The sequence below is a fragment of the Ptychodera flava genome, chromosome 10, assembly GCF_041260155.1.
Source record: "Ptychodera flava strain L36383 chromosome 10, AS_Pfla_20210202, whole genome shotgun sequence".
NCBI lineage: Eukaryota > Metazoa > Hemichordata > Enteropneusta > Ptychoderidae > Ptychodera > Ptychodera flava.
The window spans coordinates 17,963,292-17,978,904 of record NC_091937.1 but is presented as its reverse complement, the minus strand read 5'-3'; the positions used below and the strand labels follow the sequence as shown (position 1 = coordinate 17,978,904).

Genomic DNA, 15,613 nt, shown 5'->3' with positions numbered 1-15,613 from the left:
CTTTACGTGTATGATTTGCAAGCCTTAGTTTACAAATGAGTTTTCAGTCTGTTTTTAAAACTCTCAATTGACGTAGACTCTTTAAGTTGCGGCGGAAGACAATTCCATAGCCTTGGTGCTATACAGCAATTGTGCGATCTCCAAAGGTTTTAGAAGTGCATCTGGGAACGACCAACAGATATTTGTTTCCTGAGAGAAGATGTCGATTGGATTGGTAGATGCTTAACAGGTCACTAATGTATGACGGAGAATTACCGTGTAAGGCATGAAAAGTAAGCAGCAAAATTTGTATTCAATCCGCTGATAGACTGGTAACCAGTGCAGCTTGGCTAAAATAATGGTAATGTGGTCAAATTTCCTGGTTTTTGTAGTAAGACGAGCTGCAGTATTTTGAATAACCTACAGTTTACTCAAATTAGTCAGGCTGATGCCGTAAAGGAAACCGTTTCGATAATCGATCCGAGATGTCACCAGTGTGTGGATAAGATATTTAGCAGTGTCCTCTGTAAGGTACTTTCTGATCAGACTCAAAATTCTGATATGAAAATAGACTGTTTTACAGGTGTCTGTAATGTGGTGATCCATATTCATGACACTATCAAATTGAACTCTAAGATTTCTGGCTGTTGGCATAATAGTACAACCATTATTTATATGGAAATTTGAAAAGGGAAAGTTTAGGTCGTAATCCAAAAAACAGCAGTTCAGTCTTATTAGAGTTAAGCTTCAGAAAATTAAAAGTCATCCATCTTGTATTTCAGCAATTGTGTCCTCCATGTGAGAGATGCTCTTTTGAGCATCCCTTACTTTGAAACTTAAATACAACTGAGTATCATCAGCAAATAGATGGAACTGTATATTGTGTCGCCGGATGATATTTCCAAGTGGAGACATGTACATAATGAACAGAATTGGTCCCAACACTGAGCCTTGAGGTACACCAAATTTCAACTTCTGCGGTTTCGGAAAAGAGTTCCCTATACAAACTTTTGATAACGATCAGTAAGATAGGATTCAAGCCAGGCCAGAGCAGAACCATTGTTACCCATTTGACACAAATGAGAAAGCATAAAGGCATGGTCAATGGTGTCAAGGCTGATAACAAATCAAGGAGGACAAGCATGACAATTTTTGTTGATAAGATATAAACAAATCTAGAGTAAGTACACCTTAAAACTATCCATAATTTATTGTTATTTCACATGTCCAAGATTTAAAGGACATATTCAATGCCGTGGATCTGTCACCGGAAATAGTAAAATCCCTGCAGGCAAAAGTCGTGGTTTATAGTAACCCCTAATAGTATTTTGTCAGCTGCTATGTGATTGCTGGCTATGTGATCTGTGGCTCGCTGTGAAAGTTATTTTGCAGAACATAAACAGAATGCCTCTTTTCAATTTCTATATATCACTCAGCGTACGCTGTAATATAAAATAGTTAAGGCAGCGTTTAAGTATTCAATTTGATTACAACAGGTATTCAAACAAAATAGTGTAAGTTATAATTATCTTTGAACAGCCATCATATTTATTACATTCAGGGTAAAGGGTTCATTCATATGCTTTCCTCTTCCTTGACCCTAAACGGCCACATCAAGGACAGTTATACAAAAAAAAAATATGAAGCCATAAATTATTAAATTCTGCGTGAATGATTAGACAACAAAATCCACCATGGCTTCACTGCTTGATTCAACATATTGCGAGAAATATCTTATTTGGTTAAAAAGGCTCCGTTTCAAAAGCACCCTAATCTCCCCAAACTTTACTCTCAAATGGAAAAAAAGAGAAACACTTAACCACGTTTAAAAGTATACATGACCACAGCGATTTTATGTAATCAAAAATGGCTATCAGCATTCGTTGGGGTTGCCTGCATTTTTTATGTCTTGGGTAAATGTTCAGCCCCAATAGTAAGATGACATTTTTATGCTCATGAGATTATTGACGTAAATATTAGAGTTCAAAACTCTTCCCTTCTACCATTCGATGGCTTATGTTGAATAACACACAGAAGTGTTTCAATTACGCTGTACACTTGTTCATTGGAATTTAATATGACTTGTTAGACATTGGTTAGGATCAACTGATTAAATTCATTAATTTGCATGTAAAGCATTTGAACGCATTCTGTTTGTCTTATTCAAGATATCCTACAAGGGATTAAATTTCGTGGACTCACCTATCGATGAAAGAAGTGATGCTACATTTCAGCAAATGTGGAATATTTTTTAAGTCGTCCCTGGTAGTCACCGTGACCAGTCGTCGGATGGTTATGTGTCACGTGACTCGCCATAAGGGTCATCTAGGAACACATAAATAGAATGAGTCTTTTCAAGTTACCATTTCACTAATATGTCCGGCAGCAGTAAAGCTCGGGAAGAGTACAATGGCATCGCGTTCATCCATGCTACGTGACACTGGAGGGAGTTCTCTTAAAGAAGCCACACCTGGAGTGCAGGAACTGGTAAACAAAGTAAGTTGACGTGTTTTAACTTTCTCGATATGATGGAATGCAAAGTGCAAGGGTGTAAAAGAATCCGCTGCGATACTATTTTACCATAGAATAAGGAAAGCATCACCTCTCTGATAGCTTAACTCGAATACTGTTTTGATACCTTCAATACCTTCGTAAATAACGTTCTTTTGGATTATACCCATTTTGTTTTAACCATAATAACTTGCTGCAGTAAGTTCAAACCTGGCAAAACGCTTGCATCTACGTTTCTACTGATGATGACGTAAGAAATTACAGTTATTGTTGTAATTGACATTTCCTCTGCCACTTTAAACCTACTCCCTTTGGTCCGGACTCAAGTTGAAGAAAGGCTTGGGATGAATTTAGACACTTATGAAGCAGTACTATACAGTAGCAAGGTGTTTGCTGGGTTGGGGACCAATACTTCAGTCAAGGTAATATGATTAAAGTTTTTGTTGTGTAAAGAACTATAATTTATCACATGCACAAGCCAAGTTTGTCGATTCCGAACAAAAACTACGGGATTTATACTCTTGTCGTTCTATGCTACGACAACCCGCGTCAATGTCATCAATTTTGGTGTGTCGGACCTTTTTTTGCGTCTCTCTACAGTGTGCTCGTCAATGTAAACAAGCAACACGGCGGTTGTATTTCTCCACGATCGAAATGTGTCTGACGTTAAAATACCGTTAAAATTCCCCTTTGGAAAACTTTTGAGTCCTTGTGTTGTAGTTTTGTCGCCAATATTTGGGTTCGTATTCGTATAGACCCCGCCGACGCCTGAACTTTCGACAAACTGTATATTTTCATGCGGTAAATATACGGTTTCCACTGCAGCAAGGAGGTCAAGTAAAGTGTCCATATGCCTTTAAAAGTCACGTAATGAAATCGATTTTTTCATAGACTACGACAATAATAATCCGAACAATGAACACACAAGAGTGTACCGCCTTTATAGTCCTAATGAATTACGTGAATAATTTGTGGAAACAACGAACTCCAAGCTATAGGCTGGTGATGAATGTTGATGTGTAAATACAGCTTTGCCTCGCGAGAGTGTAAAACGTTTGCATGACTATATCGCTTTTATGGCTGCCATTGTTGCAAATGTATATTGAGCTAATTTATACCAATACATGGTTTTCCTTTAAATGGATATTAATCACACGTTTGCAATAATCAAATCACTCTCTTTTAACAGGTTTACGTCGGAGGTGATAGCTACATACACGTTGAAATTTTTGAAACGCCCGATGGTACAGTAAATCTGATTTCAGTTATAGAAAACAGAAAGAAGGATGACCCGATATAAAGCCAACTCTAATTAAAACTGCTGATCCTGTTACCCAAATTCCGTTCGTACAAAGGAGATTCACAGTGTGGCGTACATAAATGTAACAATGTTGTTCGGAATCTGTGACCTCGAATCTTAAACCAAGATACCTTTCAACATGGACAGTAGACGAGATGCATTGTGGTCTGTTTGCTGTAATGTTATTCATAGAAATTCAACAGAGTAACTCATTTTTTATTGTCTATTGATAACATGCTCCTATTCATTGTGTACATGTAACCCTTAATGGTCCTCAAGATTAGACATTCAAGTCCACAAAGGAGAGAACAAACTGTTTTACAGTATTATTGACGGTCGCGATTTTAACATTCTGTAGTCTTAATTACAAAATTCCACTTAGTAAATGAGACATTGAATCTGTAGCTCCTATATAGAACTCACGTATGTACAGTATTCTAAAGCGTCTTTAAAATAGAGCGCTTTGAAATTTTGGTCAATTTAAATCAATTCAATTTTTTGGAAATGAATCCAAGGACGAATAAAGCAGTAAAAGGTTTGCTCTCTACTGTTAGCTTCTAACATTCAAATGCATATATGTACATGCAAGTAAATATTTCATGCACACCTGAAACAAGTGTGATAAATGCAATTAATGTTTTGCATGTTACACTTGTTGTTGTGAACATTGATTAGAAATGGCATAATCTGAACGTTTTAATAAATGTAATTTTAATCTGGGAAAATTGTTTCACTTGTGGTACTACGCCTTACGTTGCCGATGATCAGTTCAGCGTGTATTAGTCCATGTGTAGAATGTATGTGTTTGATGTTCGTGCTGTATTTAATTCAAATTTTATAATTGTCGCAAAATTCCATTCACATTTCCCTGTCTTTATAAAAGTGACTCCAATTTTTTTCTTAGGTTAGTTAAACCACTGGCGACCGAAAAGGCTTGCTATTAACACGGAGATCTGCATGTCACTGGAACTGTGAACGATTGCAATGATAAAGAAGTTCAAATGCAGAAAACTATGGACTAACGTTCATGCTGAAATTAAGCAATAACACCACCTTGCCATAGACTAGGCTTGTATACATGAGATTTTAGTACAGTTGGTGACATATGGCACGAGCCAGCTAACAATTAAATATATGGAGCGAATTGTACCAAATTCGAGTGTATACCCGACTACGCTACGGCGGGGATTATTTTATAATATTATATCAAATCGTGTGTCCCTGCCATTTTATTTAGTATTGTCGTCACTTTAAAGGGAAGGTGGCGTCTGAACTGCACTTGTTCTTGTTTACAAACAATGTATATTACGCATGATAACCACCTTCTGTCAACATAGCTGCAACATTTACATTTTACGATATTCAGTGTTAACAAAGATTTTGCCTAGATTCAGTGTTTACATCGGGCGTAGGGGTCCTTGGCAATCTTTGAGCAAAATTCCGACGACACCCTCCCTCTAAGCCCAAATGCAGAAAACGGGCGTCTGAGAGAAATCGCAATTTCAGCGTCCGAGACTGAGCATTTTATGAGTTGGTATTACGTTGACACACACATATAAGTTTAATAACATAACATTGCATTGTATTCACACTACAACTCGAAGACAAACTAGTAACTTGTTAACTGCAGACACAGAAAACGGGTCAAGAGTTCAAACCAATAAAAAGTGACAGCTTTTTTCGTAAATTTCCATAAGAACAATACAGTCCTGGCTGTTTTGGCACACTAACAATAGATCTATCTAACTCTTTACCGTTCGAGCCAACTGTCACAACATTTTTTGAGGTGGTACAGTGATGTCATGCACGTGTGCTATTTTAGATTGATAGTTTAGACGTTAACTGAATATGAAACCGTGCAGTTTTTGAGTAATCCAGAAGAAGCAAGACCTACCATCCTCTATTGAGACATAACCGGGACTGGTATTCCTCCTTCGTATTACTGAAGAATGAGATGTTATTAAGGCGTGGCTTTGATCATACAATAGATATGGATTAAAGATAAAATGATACATCAATCATAAAGAGCAACACAGGTCTTGATCTTAAATTTACATATCACGATTAATATTCAAACCTCACTGTGACACAATGCAAACCCATCACGCGAAATGCTCGTGTAACTTCATTAAGTGTTGACTACCTTCATTATTTTTACTATAATTCTAATATATTCTTGTTTTCGTCCAGACTTCGTAAACGTCCTCGTAAAACGTTGATAGCAACTCTATGCATTTGTCACAAATATGGTTTGTATTTATATTGACTTATATAACTGAGATCTTGTTGTTTTAGTTAATAATGTTGCTTGTACTTTATATGACCACCTGGTGCAAAATCTTTGTGTGAGATTTCCGTACGCACAGAGAGACCAATCTATTTTTAGTACGGCAAAAAGGACTATATTGTTTTTATGAAGATTTAAGAAAAAACAATTGTAACTTTTTTTGGATTTGAGCTCTTGATCCGTTTTCTTTGTCTACAGCATGTCATTTCCAACGAGAGAGACAGACAGACAGATAGACAGACAGAGACAGACAGACAGACAGACAGACAGACAACAGACAGACAGACAGAGCGGGATAGTTTATAGAAACCATCGATCAATCGCCGGTACCACGTCCGTAGGCTCTACAATAGTGAAAGGAAAATACAAAGCTGTCTTTCATGATCCACAGTTAACTTGGTTCAACTATTATTGAAATTAAATACTTTTTATGTTTTTTTTTTCTCACTAACTTCGTGTCGCAGCCACTTCAAATTTGTCTACAAATCTTTGCTACCAGATTAAGAACATATCTCCAAGGCTCTTCCAATGACTTTATTCCCAACATTGCTGTACCTAGGCCGTTCCTTATCCCTCGATGTGAATGCGCCGGGTCATTCAAAACTAACCATACCCGATACATAATAACAGATAGCGGACCCCGTTTGACAAGACGTGTTCTTCTACGCATCTTCTTTCTTGCTTGTCTCTGTTGCCCTGCTTTTTATGTCATTCTTCATTCAATTTTGACTTTGTAACCTGTGGTTCAGATCGTCGCCATTTCGACATCGGCTGGTTCCAGTTCTTCCACTTTATACAATGGGAGCGTTATTGCAAACAACCTTAATTCCCCTAAACCTTTTGGTCTCAAGACTGTTAAAACTAACCAAATCATATTCCCCAAACAGTTACAAAATAAACTCAGAACATTTATCAGATTTATAAATCACCTTTACATTGATATATAGGCTTGATCGGTCAAACTGTTGCAAATGCACGGGCCTTTCAATGTAAACCATTCTCTTTTAGCAGGTTTTCCGTCCGAATTTTCGAAAGCCTCAATGGTTCAGTCACTCTGGTTACACAAGGAAAAAGGTGACTCTCTGACTTTCTTCTGAAAAAAAATTCTAATCGTGTCACCCCACCTAGGTTCTCGCCGATGAATTATACACCCTATGTAACCAAACGTAAATTGTAATCTGTGTCATACACTCGAATAAAATTCTCCATGTTCACTAAAACAACAAGCGACTAACTAATCCACGTGTGTAAAAATGTATGATAGTGATTTCATGCATAACAGAAAACATGAGCCATGTTGGAACAACATTACCTGAGCACAATCAGAGACAATATGTCTTCAGTGAAATAGAAATCGACAAGTATCCTCAAAAATGCATGGTGTTCTGTTTGTTTTATCAGATTACTGATTGCAGTTTCAAAGAATCAATGTTCTTTAGGTTACTTATTGATGTAGCTTTCGATGATCAAGATGACTTTAATCTCATGACAGTCGTAAAGAAATTAAATTTGTGTTGAAAAATAGGAATATGACTGCTTTCAGTTTTATTGGGCAACTAAGTAACCTACATTTCGAAAATTGTCATAAACTGTGCCCCAAAAAGCTGTAGCTGGAGAAAAAGACTTACAAATCTTCGAATGCGAGAACTTAAATTTTGGGTCAGGGCACATATTTAATATTTTCAATTTTCCCTCTTCTATCAGCTGCTATTATGCTTACTGTCGGAAAGTCAATCGCAGATGGCTACAGCTGAACAAAGCATTCACGGCCGAAACAAGTTTAAAATTAACAATAATAATCCAAGTTACATGCGTTTATTTTATAACAGTAATTGTCATGTTTTTCACTTATTACTATAAATATTGACTTCAATGACATAAACCAAATTATAAATAATTGTTATTTTAATCGGAAATTATAAATATTGCACCTTTGCCTCCTCCTAAATGCTCTATCATTGGTACTGCTGTGGTCAGAGTATTTTGTCTGCATGTAGCATGTGCGTGTTTGATATTTTTTGTGTATCTAAGGTAGAATTGACCTCGGAGACACTTATTCGGACTCTCTAATTTGTACAATGCATTTTTAATCTACCGCTTTTTGGGGCTCATTTGGAAGCCCTTGGAGTAGACAAACTTTTTCACCAGCGGTCTTATTTTGTAAAAATCTAGAGTTCATTTTCGAGATCGAGATCGAGAGAGAGAGAGAGAGAGAGAGAGAGAGAGAGAGAGAGAGAGAGAGATTTAAATACGACTTTGTTAGATGTTGAGTATGAGCAGAGAAATAAATTCATTTATCACGCTTGTGCAGCAACATAAACCATTCTTTGTCTTAATCAACAGATCAACAAAGGGTTAAGGTCCACGGACTCATCAATCGTTCAATAAGAGAAACTACATGTTAGCACATATGGTATTTTAAATAATCCCTTGTATTAACATGCGAAATCCATGATGACCAATCATTACATGGTTATGTGTCACGTGACTCGCCATAAGGGTCACCTAGGAACACATAGTCTTTTCAATTTGCCATTTCACATAATATCTGGCGGTAGTAAAGTTCTAGAAGAGTACAATGGCAATGTCACAATCCACACCACGTGACAGGACACCTCATAAAGAAGCCACGCCTGGAGTGCAGGAACTGGTAAACAAAGTAAGTTACAACGTGTTTTAAATTTCTTGATGTGATTGAAATGCAAAATGCAAGCGTGTAAAAATTCACTATGATAAGGACGACAGCGCCTCTCTGAAAGATTAACTCTTACACTATTTGTACCTTCAATACCTTCGTAGGCAGCGTTCTTTTGGATTATAGCCATTTTGTTTTCAAACCACAATAACTTGCTGCAGTAAGTTCATACGTTTTAAACGCTTCTTACCTACGGATCCACTGATGGTAACATAAAAAAATTACAGTTCTTGACGTAATTGGCATTTACTTTGCCACTTTAACCTACTCCCTCAGGTCCGGACTCAAGTAGAAGAAAAAATTCAGATGAAATTTGATGTTTATAAAGCGGTATTATACAATAATCAGGCGATTTGTTGGGGTGGCGGGCAGCAATACTTCAGTCAAGGTAATACACTTAAACTTTTGTTGTGTAAACAAATGTTACATATTGCATTGAAGGGTAGAGGACCATTGTTTGCTTTCACTTTCTATGATCCCGAGTCACGAGATCTAGGACTCAGGGAAATCAGTTTGAATCTGAAGATACTTAAGAAAAACCGACACTTTTGACCCATGGTGAAGTCTTTATGTCATTCTCCGGGCGATACAACACTATTCATCGTACGTGACGAGGTGGTTTGAACTCTTGTTCATTGTATTTTGTATGGGTAACAGTATTACAGTTTACAGGTATATTCAGTCGTCATAAAATCGATTAAGTTTCAATCTATTAACACACATTTGGTAGAATTATAAACATTCACTTGAAATACTCAGGCACAGGATACCAATATTTTAAGGTTTGCTTTGCATATTTTGCATAAATTTTAACCACCGTTATGAAAACCAGAATTTGTACAATGGTAAAATATATTCGGGGACATGAATGGTGTTTTATTTACAACCTCCCTTACGTTTCAGATGTATTCGAATAAAGTTAGAGGCGCTAAAGCATGAAATCTCGTTTGTTCTCATTCACAAGTCCATGACATCACACGGTCTAAACCTATCGTGCGTCTGTACGTCCCCAGTACATTCTCTGTATTTTGCTTACAAATAAATTACAGGCCTCCATAATTGTAGAAGCATTACAAAGTTTCCTTTTCACCCACTTTTACGTGCACATAAGGGCTAAAACACTACACTATCTGCCGTGGTACATCATTTCAATTGAAATTCATGTAATTATGCGAATTTATCGATCTGTTTTTTAGGTATTTACTCACTGACCTTTAAATGGTACACATTATGTTCTTGGTTGCTTGTTGCTATAAAATAATGCCAATGTGTCGGCATGCACCACTTCATCAGCAGTTAAGTAAAATCATAAAAGCTACATATATTTTATGAGACATGAAATAAAACTGTTGAACTTCGGATAGGTATACTGACTCTTTTTTTTCAAAATTACATTGATTATCGTTTGTTGATTAAAGTAACTGAGAGTGGAAAATTTTAGAAATATTAACAAAACAAACAAACCATTTGTGAAAGTCTATGGCCTCTTTACGGCAATAGTGAAAGATCGGGTCGAAAAGATTAAACACAAATATTAAAGAAATGATTGAAACACTATACGAATGAAACATGAATAAACAGATATATGATAAAATAACTTATTAAAACAATGAAATAATAAAGAAAGAAAGAAATAACTTCGGCGTTGCCCTCAGAATGTGATATGCAAATACAGCTCTGCCTAGCAAGAATGTAAAACGTTTGCATAGGTATATGCCTTGACGGCTGCCACTGTTGCAAACGTATAAAGTGGTATCTGAGCTAATTTGTACATGTTACTTGCTACTTTCCTTTAAATCTTTAAATAGATATTATTCACACCTTTGCATTAATCAAATCACTCTCTTTTAGCAGGTTTACGTCGGAGGTGACAGATACATACACGTTGAAATTTTCGAAGCGTTCGACGGTACAGTCAATTTGACTTCAGTAACAGACAACAGAAAGAAAGATGACCCGATATAAAGCCAACTCTAATTAAAGATGCTGATTCTGTTACCGCAATACCGTTCGTAGCAAGCAGATTCACAGTGTGGCGTATATAAATGTAACGATATTGTTCGGAATCTGTGACAGCAATCTTAAACTAAGACACATTTTAGACAAAGACGGAATTAACAATGCAAAAAATGTCTACGGTCGGAGGTTTTTTCCAGGGTAAGTCGGGTTAACGTAAAGGCATGTTTTTTTATCTGACCTAAACTATATGTAGTGGGTAATCCCCGGTGTGTAAGTACAGAGACAGCAAACAGGGTTGCTTATTCAATTGTGTACGACAGTACTGTAGTTATGAATATTATTTTATTTTCTCGGTAATACACAAGACTATAAGTTTATTCAATATTGTTATTTTATCGATGACACGAACACTGTGTAATTCTCTGCTTAGCGCTTCAATCACATAAAGGATTTTTTGGTGAAAATACACTCTGTGTACACTTAGTGCATGGTGGTATTATTTCACGATTTATTGTGATTTGAATGCATAAATGTTGAGGTTTTTGAGGAGAAAAGAGCACGAAACAACGTTAAAGGTATAACTGTCAATTCTTAGATGTGGTAGTGCCATACTGTAGAACTCCGTTTACATTTTAGTCACATTAATATATTACATGTAGATCGACTGAAGTTAGATTACATATAGGATAGCAATTCTTATGCCTACCAATAGTAATTATCCACTTTTGCCAGGAACAACATGAGAACATTCAGGTGACAAACGTATCAACTGTACTGAAGATCAACATGGACAGTCGACGAGATGCATTGTGGTCTGTTTATGCTGTAGTGTTATTCATAGAAATTCAACAGAGTAACTCATTTTTTATTGTCTATTGATAACATGCTCCTATTCATTGTGTACATGTAACCCCTTAATGGTCCTCAAGATTAGACATTCAAGTCCACAAAGGAGAGAACAAGACTGTTTTACAGTATTATTGACGGTCGCGATTTTAACATTCTGTAGTCTTAATTACAAAATTCCACTTAGTAAATGAGACATTGAATCTGTAGCTCCTATATAGAACTCACGTATGTACAGTATTCTAAAGCGTCTTTAAAATAGAGCGCTTTGAAATTTTGGTCAATTTAAATCAATTCAATTTTTGGGAAATGAATCCAAGGACGAATAAAGCAGTAAAAGGTTTGCTCTCTACTGTTGGCTTCTAACATTCAATAACATATATGTACATGCGAGTAAATATTTCATGCACACCTGAAACAAGTGTGATAAATGCAATTAATGTTTTGCAAGTTTAATGCGTTTCTAATGTTGCATTGTTTACATGTTACACTTGTTGTTGTGAACATTAATTAGAAATGGCATAATCTGAACGTTGGAATAAATGTTATTTCAATCTGGGAAAATCGTTTCACTTGTGGTACTACGCCCTACGTGGCCGATGATCAGTTCAGCGTGTATTAGTCCATGTGTGGAATGTATGTGTTTGATATTCTTGCTGTATTTAATTCAAATTTTATGATTGACACAAAATTCCATTCACATTTCCTTGTCTTGTAGAAAAGTGTCCCCATTATTTTTTTTCTAATGTCAAACCACTGGCGTCAGAAAAGGCATGCTATTAACGCGGAGATTTGCATGTCACTGGAATTGTGACCGATAGTAATGATAAAAAGGTCAGAAAACTATGGACTATTGTTGATGTTAAAATTAAGCAATAACATACCCAACGCCCTGGACCTGGCTTGTATACATGAGATTTTGGTACAATTCGCAACATATGACACGAACCAGCTAATAATGTGGTATATGGAGCGAATTGCAATAAACTCGAGTGTATACCCGACTACGGCGGGAATTATTATTATCATACAATATCAAATCGTGTGATTCTGTCACTTTAAAGGGAAGGTGTCCTCGGAATACGCGTGTGCGACTTTCTTGTTTACAAACAATTTATCATGCATTATATCTAGATGCATCATGTCAACATAGCTGCAACATTTACATGTTACGATATCCAGTGTTAACGAAGATGTTCTCTAGATACGTTGTTTACATCGGTCGTAGGGGTCCATGGCAACCTATGAGCAGAGTTGTGACGTCACCCTCCCTTTAAGCTTAAAATGCAGGACACGGACATCTGAAAGAAGTCTCGAGAACATCGCAAATTCAGCGTCCGATACCAAGCATTTTACAAGTTGGGATTACGTTTACACGCATAAGTATATTCCATGACATAACATTACATTTTATTCATACTACAGCTAGAACACAAACTAGTAACTTAATGACTGGAGACACAGAAAACGGGTCAAGAGTTCAACGCAATAAACAGAAAAAGTTTTTTTTCTTAAATTTCCATAAGAACAATATAGTCTTAGCTTTTTTGGCATACTTAAAATAGATTTGTGTATCTCTTTAACGTACGCACAAACTGTCGCAACATATTCAGAGGTGGTACAGTGATGTCACATATGTGCTATTTTAGATGGATAGTTTGGACGTTAACTGAACATGAAACCGTGCAGTTTTGGAATAATCCTGAGGAAGCAAGCAATACCTATCATCCTCTATTTAGACATAACCCGGACTGGTATTCTTTCCTCGTATTATTGAAGAATGGGATTTTATTGAGGCGTGGATTTAATCATACAATTGATATGGATTATTTAGATAAAAGATCTTGTTGTTTTGGTTGATAATTTTGCAGGTACCTAGATATATGACCACCTGGTGCATAAACCTTTGTGTGAGATAAGTGTGAGATAAACTATTTTCGTACTAACAGCGAGACAAATCAATTTGTACGGTAAAAAGCCAGGGCTATTGTTTTTATGTAAATTTAAAAAACAACTGTTACTTTTTTGATTTGAACTCTTGACCTGTTTTCTGTCTACATCATGTCATTTTCAAAGAGAGAAGAGAGTGAATGAGAGTGAGAGAGACAGAGACAGAGAGAGAAAAAGAGAGACAGAGACAGACAGAGATAGAGACAGAGACAGACAGAGGACAGAGTCAGGGGAGATAGTTTATATAAACCATCAATCAATCGATGGTGACACGATCTCTTGGTAAATTATATATTGCCTCTAAACGTGCGCTTTATCCAAATGATTCATGAAACTGTAACCGAGAGGTATTTATACCTTCAGAGATGCTCTTTAATTTACTGAGAACAAAAAAAAAATTGGGAGGAGAAAGTAAATGCTATTTGACATTGTCCCATATGCAGAGTGTCCTCTTTGATCAATTGAAAGCTAGCTCCCCTCTCTTATCAAAGGCGAAATGAAATTTTAGATAATTCTTATGATTCACGAAAAATAAATCAATAACATTATTAATAATTATAATAATTATAAATATTGTTGTTGTGGTGGTGGTGGTTCTTGTTGTTCTCATGAAACTTACATCGAGAGTGACCGAGATTTTGCCAGCGAGCACGCTTAAAGGCATCTGCAAACACGCCTGTAATGCTATTTTAATAGTAGAGTGGAATACCTTATTGTACCACATCAAGATGTGATATCCACACTTCTTTCTCTTATGGTCTCTTACCGTTTTCTTGCACTTTTGTACGTTGTTCGTCATCGTTTACATTATGAATTTTCAATTTGTAAACACATGTCCGCAGTTTATGTTTCTCCTATTTTGGACCTCGACTAGCTGTATCAACGTATTTCCTTGCACATGGTATAGTGGGAGGGCAGTTGTGAACAGTTTTTACGTTGTACTCCAAAGTGTAGTCTGTTCAAACGGAACTTCATAAAACAAAACCAAAATATTTCATAATAAACCAGATCTGGGTGGAGTACAAACCACATTGCTTTGATGTATTGGCTGCAGATGTTTAGTGTCTATCTGTACAGATTTACTCCAATTGAAGAGTGTTCATAGTATTGCAATATTAACTAACCACGGTCTCTTCTCCCTTTACACAACCTCTACTTGACCACTACAAAATGCCATTAACCGTATAGGTCCATACAAATGGCCTTATCGCCCAACTTGTTGGCCTTATCTGCAGATTAAATCTCGGTCCTCCCATGATTTAATCAATTGGTCAAAATCGCGCGAAAAGGGTTTACTGATGACGTGAAAAGACGGCGCGGTAGTCATTGTGTTGGAGAATCCTTAACGGCATTCTCATTTTGTTTGACCTGTGTCTGGCATTGTAGCATTTGCCAGGTTTACACCATTATAAACCGAAATTGGCAGTGTTCAGCTATAGTTAAATCAAACATTATTTCTCTCCGCTAATACTGTCAGTCGTCATTAAGGTGTAATCTATTCCGATAAAGAAAACACAGTGCCTTTCCCGAATAATTCATCAATTTGTCATGTCAATGCAGATACTGCTGTAGAATACAGGTGCTTGCAGTTTTGCTTGGATTGTCTATCGAGGCCCAGACCGAACGCAGTAGTAACTACCGAGGTTCGATACTACACGGGTACAAAAAATCTTGAGTATTAAACTCTACCTATCTATAGTTATTTCACATCAATATATTAAAAGGACAGATTCGACATCATGGATTCACCGTAAGCGAAAATATCGAATCGAAATCTGACTTAGATACAGGTAATGCTTTCTGTTACCCCTAGATGTTTACTATATGATGGTTTGTTGTGTGACTCACCGTAAAGGTAATTTAGCAAAACATGCAACAAATAGCCTCGGAGTGTCTTCCTCTGTTCAATTGCGTTTTTCACTCACATCACTTCCGGAGACAACTATTCAGGCAGCATCGAAGTATTAATATCAGTATAGACAGCTATTCAGCTAAAGTAGTTTTGTTCTGTATTATTTCTGTATTCTGTGTTCTGTATTATTTATTACATTGCGTGGGAGATGATTAATAATTTGCTTTCCCTTTC

The 15,613-nt window shown here is 36.5% G+C and overlaps 1 protein-coding gene and 1 long non-coding RNA gene across 3 annotated transcripts in view; both read left to right on the top strand.

Annotated features, from left to right (window-relative positions):
- Positions 1-15,613, top strand: part of LOC139142158 (biotin--protein ligase-like) — a 635,662-nt gene that overhangs the window by 338,512 nt on the left and 281,537 nt on the right. The gene's annotated exons all lie outside the window — the stretch shown is intronic.
- On the top strand, positions 8,609-12,137 carry LOC139141435 (uncharacterized). Of its 2 annotated transcripts, none has more exons than XR_011554171.1 (3): positions 8,609-8,736; positions 9,049-9,160; positions 10,624-12,137. It is a non-coding gene; the product is annotated as an uncharacterized lncRNA (long non-coding RNA). The 2 variants fall into 2 exon arrangements; XR_011554172.1 differs by having other exon boundaries at positions 10,627-12,131.